The sequence below is a fragment of the Hyla sarda genome, unplaced genomic scaffold, assembly GCF_029499605.1.
Source record: "Hyla sarda isolate aHylSar1 unplaced genomic scaffold, aHylSar1.hap1 scaffold_727, whole genome shotgun sequence".
Classification (NCBI taxonomy): domain Eukaryota; kingdom Metazoa; phylum Chordata; class Amphibia; order Anura; family Hylidae; genus Hyla; species Hyla sarda.
Window position 1 is genome coordinate 3,267 of NW_026610748.1, and position 10,038 is coordinate 13,304.

Consider the following 10,038-nt stretch of genomic DNA (forward strand, 5'->3'; position numbering starts at 1 on the left):
AAAGGTCCTTGCCTTGTCCCGTTCCGTGGAGGGGATCTCCGGTAATCTTCTCTGTTAAGCTTCAGCTCTAGGCCCGGCTTGGGGCACGAGTGGAGCTTAGGAATGTCACTGCTGCTACGAGTCCAGCAGAGAGCAGCAGCGGCTAGGGGCATTGGCAGAGCTTAGTGACATCACCACTGCTGCTCCCTGCTTGGTCCCGCTGCTATAGAACAGCAGTGGTCATGTCCCTATGCTCCGCCCATGCACCAAGCTGGCCAGAGCTGAAGCTTAACAGAGAAGATCACCGGAGATTCCCGCCACTGAACGGGAAAAGGTAAGTACCGTTGTCACCAGTGTCACCTGCACTGTCTGTCAGTACCGCCACTTTTGTGTAGGTGACACTGGTGACATATTTCCATTAAAAACAATAAAAGAAAAAGAAGGTTAATAAAATAATTAAAAAAGAAAAAAAACTTCTACAAAAATATCCCTAGAAAAACATATTTGGTATGAAATATAAAATTAAGAAAATAGAAAAAATATATAAAAATTCCCCCAAAAACTATATAACCCCATACAAATCCCTCACAATGCCAAAACCATGCACTGCCTGTCAGAATAATGCTAAGAGGAATAATACACTGCACCACAATAGTAGTGCAGTGTTTTATAGAAATAATCAGATCTTTGGTGAAAGGTTGCCCTCTAATGGGAATATGGGTTAAAAAAACAACCCATAAAATAAAAGTGTAATAACATGATTTATTGACCCCCCCCCCCATCCCCAACAACAAAAAAAAAGAAAAAGAAAACAGTAGAAAGGCAGAAATGCTTTTGAAAAAAGAAATACACAATAATAATTTATAACATTTTCTGCCCCCTCCCCCAAAGAAAACATATATTACCCTTAAAATGTATAAATAAATAAATGAAAATTAAGACATAACCCAAACATTACAAAAACAAACCCTCCAAAAACCTGTCAATAGTCTGCGTCAACATCATCCTGGGATGATGGGAGGAGTAGTACACTGCACTACTATAGAAATAAAAATCCCTATCATCTAAATCCCAATGTGTTCCATTTTGTTTTGTTCCTTTTTCTTATGCGGTTTCATAATCCCTGAGATAGGTAGTTCTGGCCCTAGAGTGTTATATATATTAGCGTCTGTAGCATGTATCAGGAACATGTTATCATACCTGTGTCTTTTTACAGGTGACTGATGTCCAGTGAGAAGGTGAAAGTGACCTATACCCCCCTCAACTGCAAGAAAGGAACCACAGGACAGGTAATTAATATTTATATTAATTACTGATAACAATCAGGCTAGATGTAATATCTAGACCTGCAGAGATGTCATAGTCTCCACCTAATACATGAACATATATGTGTTGTTAATAAGCATATCGTCTATGGACAGCTTCTTATATAACACAACCATGTCTCAGGTACAGAGAATAGGAACATTTATGATCCTTAATATCTGTTTTTTATTTGTAGGAATTCCTTTATCAATATTTAATAGAATAGACCCAACTTACCCCAAGGTTTACAAGTTTCCTTTAGACAAACTGACTGCAGATTTAGAACATAACTGTAATGTAAAGAAAAATCTATAATTTGTTTTTGCTACAAATATATAATTATAAAAATAATGAGAATTAAAAAACTATATATTAAAAGACTATAGCCATAATAATACATAGCCTGTTGAAATAATCATGAAGCGCATAATACACTGCACTTTAATACTAGTGCAGTGTATTATATGAGCGATCTTAAGATCGCTGTTAAAAGTCCCCTTTGTAAAATAAATGTAAAGGCTAGCTAGGAATTTTCATCAGGAATAACTATTGCCGGAGGTTCCAAGCGTACATTACCGTCATCATAGATGGCAATGTATTCTGCCCGGATCCTATGTAAATGAAGTTAAAAATAAACAATTTATAAAATAATTCACCCCACCCCAACCCCTACAAAAAAATAAATGTTTATATAAAAAAGAATAAAAAAAAAATAACCCATTTCTCCCCTCACATAAGCTATAATTAAAAATCGGCTGTCAACATAATGCTGACAGCGATAATACACTGCACTATAACACTATTGCAATGTATTATATGGGTGATCACAAGATCACTGGGGAAAGGCCTCTCATCGAATTTGTTAAAAAAAAAAAAAAGACCAAAAAATAAAAAATAAAGAAAAAAAAGTTAAAAAAAATATTCAAACAGAACACCCTAAAAAAAAACCTATTAAAAAAAGAAAAAATTATTTTAAACCAAAAACCCGAAATAAAACCCCTGAAAATACTGTAACCATACATTGTCTTTTAGAACAATGACAAGAGGCCTAAGACACTAGTGCAGTGTATTCTTCCATAGCTATCTAAAGATTGCTGCTCAAAGTCCCTTGATGGGAATAGTTAAAGGAAATTTGTCACCAGTGTCACCTGCACTAACCTGTCGGTACCAACAGATAGTGCAGGTGACACTAATGACAAAGGTCCTTGCCTTGTCCCGTTCCGTGGAGGGGATCTCCAGTAATCTTCTCTGTTAAGCTTCAGCTCTGGGCCCGGCTTGGGGCACGAGTGGAGCTTAGGAATGTCACTGCTGCTACGAGTCCAGCAGAGAGCAGCAGCGGCTAGGGGCATTGGCAGAGCTTCGTGACATCACCGCTGCTGCTCCCTGCTTGGTCCCGCTGCTAAAGAACAGCAGTGATGATGTCCCTATGCTCCGCCCATGCACCAAGCTGGCCAGAGCTGAAGCTTAACAGAGAAGATCACCGGAGATTCCCGCCACTGAACAGGAAAAGGTAAGTACCGTTGTCACCAGTGTCACCTGCACTGTCTGTCAGTACCGCCACTTTTGTGTAGGTGACACTGGTGACATATTTCCATTAAAAACAATAAAAGAAAAAGAAGGTTAATAAAATAATTAAAAAAGAAAAAAAACTTCTACAAAAATATCCCTAGAAAAACATATTTGGTATGAAATATAAAATTAAGAAAATAGAAAAAATATATAAAAATTCCCCCAAAAACTATATAACCCCATACAAATCCCTCACAATGCCATAACCATGCACTGCCTGTCAGAATAATGCTAAGAGGAATAATACACTGCACCACAATAGTAGTGCAGTGTTTTATAGAAATAATCAGATCTTTGGTGAAAGGTTGCCCTCTAATGGGAATATGGGTGAAAAAAACAACCCATAAAATAAAAGTGTAATAACATGATTTATTGACCCCCCCCCCCCCACCAACAAAAAAAGAAAAAGAAAACAGTAGAAAGGCAGAAATGCTTTTGAAAAAAGAAATACACAATAATAATTTATAAAATTTTCTGCCCCCTCCCCCAAAGAAAACATATATTACCCTTAAAATGTATGAATAAAGAAATGAAAATTAAGACATAACCCAAACATTACAAAACAAACCCTCCAAAAACCTGTCAATAGTCTGCGTCAACATCATCCTGGGATGATGGGAAGAGTAGTACATTGCACTACTATAGAAATAAAAATCCCTACCATCTAAATCCCAATGTGTTCCATTTTTTTTTTTGTTCCTTTTTCTTATGCGGTTTCATAATCCCTGAGATAAGTAGTTCTGGCCCTAGAGTGTTATATATATTAGCGTCTGTAGCATGTATCAGGAACATGTTATCATACCTGTGTCTTTTTACAGGTGACTGATGTCCGGTGAGAAGGTGAAAGTGACCTATACCCCCGTCAACTGCAAGAAAGGAACCACAGTACAGGTAATTAATATTTATATTAATTACTGATAACAATCAGGCTAGATGTAATATCTAGACCTGCAGAGATGTCATAGTCTCCACCTTATACATGAACATATATGTGTTGTTAATAAGCATATCGTCTATGGACAGCTTCTTATATAACACAACCATGTCTCAGGTACAGAGAATAGGAACATTTATGATCCTTAATATCTGTTTTTTATTTGTAGGAATTCCTTTTTCAATATTTAATAGAATAGACCCAACTTACCCCAAGGTTTACAAGTTTCCTTTAGACAAACTGACTGCAGATTTAGAACATAACTGTAATGTAAAGGAAAATCAATAATTTGTTTTTGCTACAAATATATAATTATAAAAATAATGAGAATTAAAAAACTATATATTAAAAGACTATAGCCATAATAATACATAGCCTGTTGAAATAATCATGAAGCGCATAATACACTGCACTTTAATACTAGTGCAGTGTATTATATGAGCGATCTTAAGATCGCTGTTAAAAGTCCCCTTTGTAAAAAAAAACGTAAAGGCTAGCTAGGAATTTTCATCCGGAATAACTATTGCCGGAGGTTCCAAGCGTACATTACCGTCATCATAGATGGCAATGTATTGTGCCCGGATCCTATGTAAATGAAGTTAAAAATAAACAATTTATAAAATAATTCACCCCACCCCAACCCCTACAAAAAAATAAATGTTTATATAAAAAAGAATAAAAAAAAAATAACTCATTTCTCCCCTCACATAAGCTATGATTAAAAATCGGCTGTCAACATAATGCTGACAGCGATAATACACTGCACTATAACACTATTGCAATGTATTATATGGGTGATCACAAGATCACTGGGGAAATGCCTCTCATCGAATTTGTTAAAAAAAAGACCAAAAAATAAAAAATAAAGAAAAAAAAGTAAAAAAAATATTCAAACAGAATACCCTAAAAAAAAATATTAAAAAAATAAAAAAATAATTTTAAACCAAAAACCCGAAATAAAACCCCTGACAATACTGTAACCATACATTATCTTTTAGAATAATGACAAGAGGCCTAAGACACTAGTGCAGTGTATTATTACATAGCTATCGAAAGATTGCTGCTCAAAGTCCCTTGATGGGAATAGTTAAAGGAAATTTGTCACCAGTGTCACCTGCACTAACCTGTCGGTACCAACAGATAGTGCAGGTGACACTAATAACAAAGGTCCTTGCCTTGTCCCGTTCCGTGGAGGGGATCTCCGGTAATCTTCTCTGTTAAGCTTCAGCTCTAGGCCCGGCTTGGGGCACGAGTGGAGCTTAGGAATGTCACTGCTGCTACGAGTCCAGCAGAGAGCAGCAGCGGCTAGGGGCATTGGCAGAGCTTAGTGACATCACCGCTGCTGCTCCCTGCTTGGTCCCGCTGCTAAAGAACAGCAGTGGTGATGTCCCTATGCTCCGCCCATGCACAAAGCTGGCCAGAGCTGAAGCTTAACAGAGAAGATCACCGGAGATTCCCGCAACTGAACGGGAAAAGGTAAGTACCGTTGTCACCAGTGTCACCTGCACTATCTGTCAGTACCGCCACTTTTGTGTAGGTGACACTGGTGACATATTTCCATTAAAAACAATAAAAGAAAAAGAAGGTTAATAAAATAATTAAAAAAGAAAAAAAACTTCTACAAAAATATCCCTAAAAAAACATATTTGGTATGAAATATAAAATTAAGAAAATAGAAAAAATATATAAAAATTCCCCCAAAAACTATATAACCCCATACAAATCCCTCACAATGCCATAACCATGCACTGCCTGTCAGAATAATGCTAAGAGAAATAATACACTGCACCACAATAGTAGTGCAGTGTTTTATAGAAATAATCAGATCTTTGGTGAAAGGTTGCCCTCTAATGGGAATATGGGTGAAAAAAACAACCCATAAAATAAAAGTGTAATAACATGATTTATTGACCCCCCCCCTCCCCCACCAACAAAAAAAGAAAAAGAAAACAGTAGAAAGGCAGAAATGCTTTTGAAAAAAGAAATACACAATAATAATTTATAAAATTTTCTGCCCCCTCCCCCAAAGAAAACATATATTACCCTTAAAATGTATGAATAAATAAATGAAAATTAAGACATAACCCAAACATTACAAAAACAAACCCTCCAAAAACCTGTCAATAGTCTGCGTCAACATCATCCTGGGATGATGGGAAGAGTAGTACATTGCACTACTATAGAAATAAAAATCCCTACCATCTAAATCCCAATGTGTTCCATTTTTTTTTTTTTGTTCCTTTTTCTTATGCGGTTTCATAATCCCTGAGATAAGTAGTTCTGGCCCTAGAGTGTTATATATATTAGCGTCTGTAGCATGTATCAGGAACATGTTATCATACCTGTGTCTTTTTACAGGTGACTGATGTCCGGTGAGAAGGTGAAAGTGACCTATACCCCCGTCAACTGCAAGAAAGGAACCACAGGACAGGTAATTAATATTTATATTAATTACTGATAACAATCAGGCTAGATGTAATATCTAGACCTGCAGAGATGTCATAGTCTCCACCTTATACATGAACATATATGTGTTGTTAATAAGCATATCGTCTATGGACAGCTTCTTATATAACACAACCATGTCTCAGGTACAGAGAATAGGAACATTTATGATCCTTAATATCTGTTTTTTATTTGTAGGAATTCCTTTTTCAATATTTAATAGAATAGACCCAACTTACCCCAAGGTTTACAAGTTTCCTTTAGACAAACTGACTGCAGATTTAGAACATAACTGTAATGTAAAGGAAAATCAATAATTTGTTTTTGCTACAAATATATAATTATAAAAATAATGAGAATTAAAAAACTATATATTAAAAGACTATAGCCATAATAATACATAGCCTGTTGAAATAATCATGAAGCGCATAATACACTGCACTTTAATACTAGTGCAGTGTATTATATGAGCGATCTTAAGATCGCTGTTAAAAGTCCCCTTTGTAAAAAAAAACGTAAAGGCTAGCTAGGAATTTTCATCCGGAATAACTATTGCCGGAGGTTCCAAGCGTACATTACCGTCATCATAGATGGCAATGTATTGTGCCCGGATCCTATGTAAATGAAGTTAAAAATAAACAATTTATAAAATAATTCACCCCACCCCAACCCCTACAAAAAAATAAATGTTTATATAAAAAAGAATAAAAAAAAAATAACCCATTTCTCCCCTCACATAAGCTATAATTAAAAATCGGCTGTCAACATAATGCTGACAGCGATAATACACTGCACTATAACACTATTGCAATGTATTATATGGGTGATCACAAGATCACTGGGGAAAGGCCTCTCATCGAATTTGTTAAAAAAAAAGACCAAAAAATAAAAATAAAGAAAAAAAAGTTAAAAAAAATATTCAAACAGAACACCCTAAAAAAAAACATATTAAAAAAAGAAAAAATAATTTTAAACCAAAAACCCGAAATAAAACCCCTGACAATACTGTAACTATACATTGTCTTTTAGAATAATGACAAGAGGCCTAAGACACTAATGCAGTGTATTCTTACATAGCTATCGAAAGATTGCTGCTCAAAGTCCCTTGATGGGAATAGTTAAAGGAAATTTGTCACCAGTGTCACCTGCACTAACCTGTCGGTACCAACAGATAGTGCAGGTGACAATAATGACCAAGGTCCTTGCCTTGTCCCGTTCCGTGGAGGGGATCTCCGGTAATCTTCTCTGTTAAGCTTCAGCTCTAGGCCCGGCTTGGGGCACGAGTGGAGCTTAGGAATGTCACTGCTGCTACGAGTCCAGCAGAGAGCAGCAGCGGCTAGGGGCATTGGCAGAGCTTCGTGACATCACCGCTGCTGCTCCCTGCTTGGTCCCGCTGCTAAAGAACAGCAGTGGTGATGTCCCTATGCTCCGCCCATGCACCAAGCTGGCCAGAGCTGAAGCTTAACAGAGAAGATCACCGGACATTCCCGCCACTGAACGGGAAAAGGTAAGTACCGTTGTCACCAGTGTCACCTGCACTGTCAGTACCTCCACTTTTGTGTAGGTGACACTGGTGACATATTTCCATTAAAAACAATAAAAGAAATAGAAGGTTAATAAAATAATTAAAAAAGAAAAAAAACTTCTACAAAAATATCCCTAAAAAAACATATTTGGTATGAAATATAAAATTAAGAAAATAGAAAAAATATATAAAAATTCCCCCAAAAACTATATAACCCCATACAAATCCCTCACAATGCCATAACCATGCACTGCCTGTCAGAATAATGCTAAGAGGAATAATACACTGCACCACAATAGTAGTGCAGTGTTTTATAGAAATAATCAGATCTTTGGTGAAAGGTTGCCCTCTAATGGGAATATGGGTGAAAAAAACAACCCATAAAATAAAAGTGTAATAACATGATTTATTGACCCCCCCCCTCCCCCACCAACAAAAAAAGAAAAAGAAAACAGTAGAAACACAGAAATGCTTTTGAAAAAAGAAATGCACAATAATAATTTATAAAATTTTCTGCCCCCTCCCCCAAAGAAAACATATATTACCCTTAAAATGTATGAATAAATAAATGAAAATTAAGACATAACCCAAACATTACAAAAACAAACCCTCCAAAAACCTGTCAATAGTCTGTGTCAACATCATCCTGGGATGATGGGAGGAGTAGTACACTGCACTACTATAGAAATAACAATCCCTATCATCTAAATCCCAATGTGTTCCATTTTTTTTGTTCCTTTTTCTTATGCGGTTTCATAATCCCTGAGATAAGTAGTTCTGGCCCTAGAGTGTTATATATATTAGCGTCTGTAGCATGTATCCGGAACATGTTATCATACCTGTGTCTTTTTACAGGTGACTGATGTCCGGTGAGAAGGTGAAAGTGACCTATACCCCCGTCAACTGCAAGAAAGGAACCACAGGACAGGTAATTAATATTTATATTAATTACTGATAACAATAAGGCTAGATGTAATATCTAGACCTGCAGAGATGTCATAGTCTCCACCTTATACATGAACATATATGTGTTGTTAATAAGCATATCGTCTATGGACAGCTTCTTATATAACACAACCATGTCTCAGGTACAGAGAATAGGAACATTTATGATCCTTAATATCTGTTTTTTATTTGTAGGAATTCCTTTATCAATATTTAATAGAATAGACCCAACTTACCCCAAGGTTTACAAGTTTCCTTTAGACAAACTGACTGCAGATTTAGAACATAACTGTAATGTAAAAAAAAATCATTAATTTGTTTTTGCTACAAATATATGATTATAAAAATAATGAGAATTAAAAAACTATATATTAAAAGACTATAGCCATAATAATACATAGCCTGTTGAAATAATCATGAAGCGCATAATACACTGCACTTTAATACTAGTGCAATGTATTATATGAGCGATCTTAATATCGCTGTTAAAAGTCCCCTTTGTAAAAAAAACGTAAAGGCTAGCTAGGAATTTTCATCCGGAATAACTATTGCCGGAGGTTCCAAGCGTACATTACCGTCATCATAGATGGCAATGTATTCTGCCCGGATCCTATGTAAATGAAGTTAAAAATAAACAATTTATAAAATAATTCACCCCACCCCAACCCCTACAAAAAATAAATGTTTATATAAAAAAGAATAAAAAAAAAATAACCCATTTCTCCCCTCACATAAGCTATAATTAAAATCGGCTGTCAACATAATGCTGACAGCGATAATACACTGCACTATAACACTATTGCAATGTATTATATGGGTGATCACAAGATCACTGGGGAAAGGGCTCTCATCGAATTTGTTAAAAAAAAGACCAAAAAATAAAAATAAAGAAAAAAAAGTTAAAAAAAATATTCAAACAGAACACCCTAAAAAAAAACATTAAAAAAAGAAAAAATAATTTTAAACCAAAAATCCGAAATAAAACCCCTGACAATACTGTAACCATACATTGTCTTTTAGAATAATGACAAGAGGCCTAAGACACTAGTGCAGTGTATTCTTACATAGCTATCGAAAGATTGCTGCTCAAAGTCCCTTGATGGGAATAGTTAAAGGAAATTTGTCACCAGTGTCACCTGCACTAACCTGTCGGTACCAACAGATAGTGCAGGTGACAATAATGACAAAGGTCCTTGCCTTGTCCCGTTCCGTGGAGGGGATCTCCGGTAATCTTCTCTGTTAAGCTTCAGCTCTAGGCCCGGCTTGGGGCACGAGTGGAGCTTAGGAATGTCACTGCTGCTACGAGTCCAGCAGAGAGCAGCAGCGGCTAGGGGCA

At 36.1% G+C, this 10,038-nt stretch overlaps 1 long non-coding RNA gene across 1 annotated transcript; it reads left to right on the top strand.

Annotated features, from left to right (window-relative positions):
* Positions 1-1,197: 1,197 nt before the first annotated feature.
* Positions 1,198-7,093, top strand: LOC130344670 (uncharacterized). Its single transcript, XR_008883548.1, has 2 exons — positions 1,198-1,268; positions 6,146-7,093. It is a non-coding gene; the product is annotated as an uncharacterized LOC130344670 (long non-coding RNA).
* Positions 7,094-10,038: the final 2,945 nt, after the last annotated feature.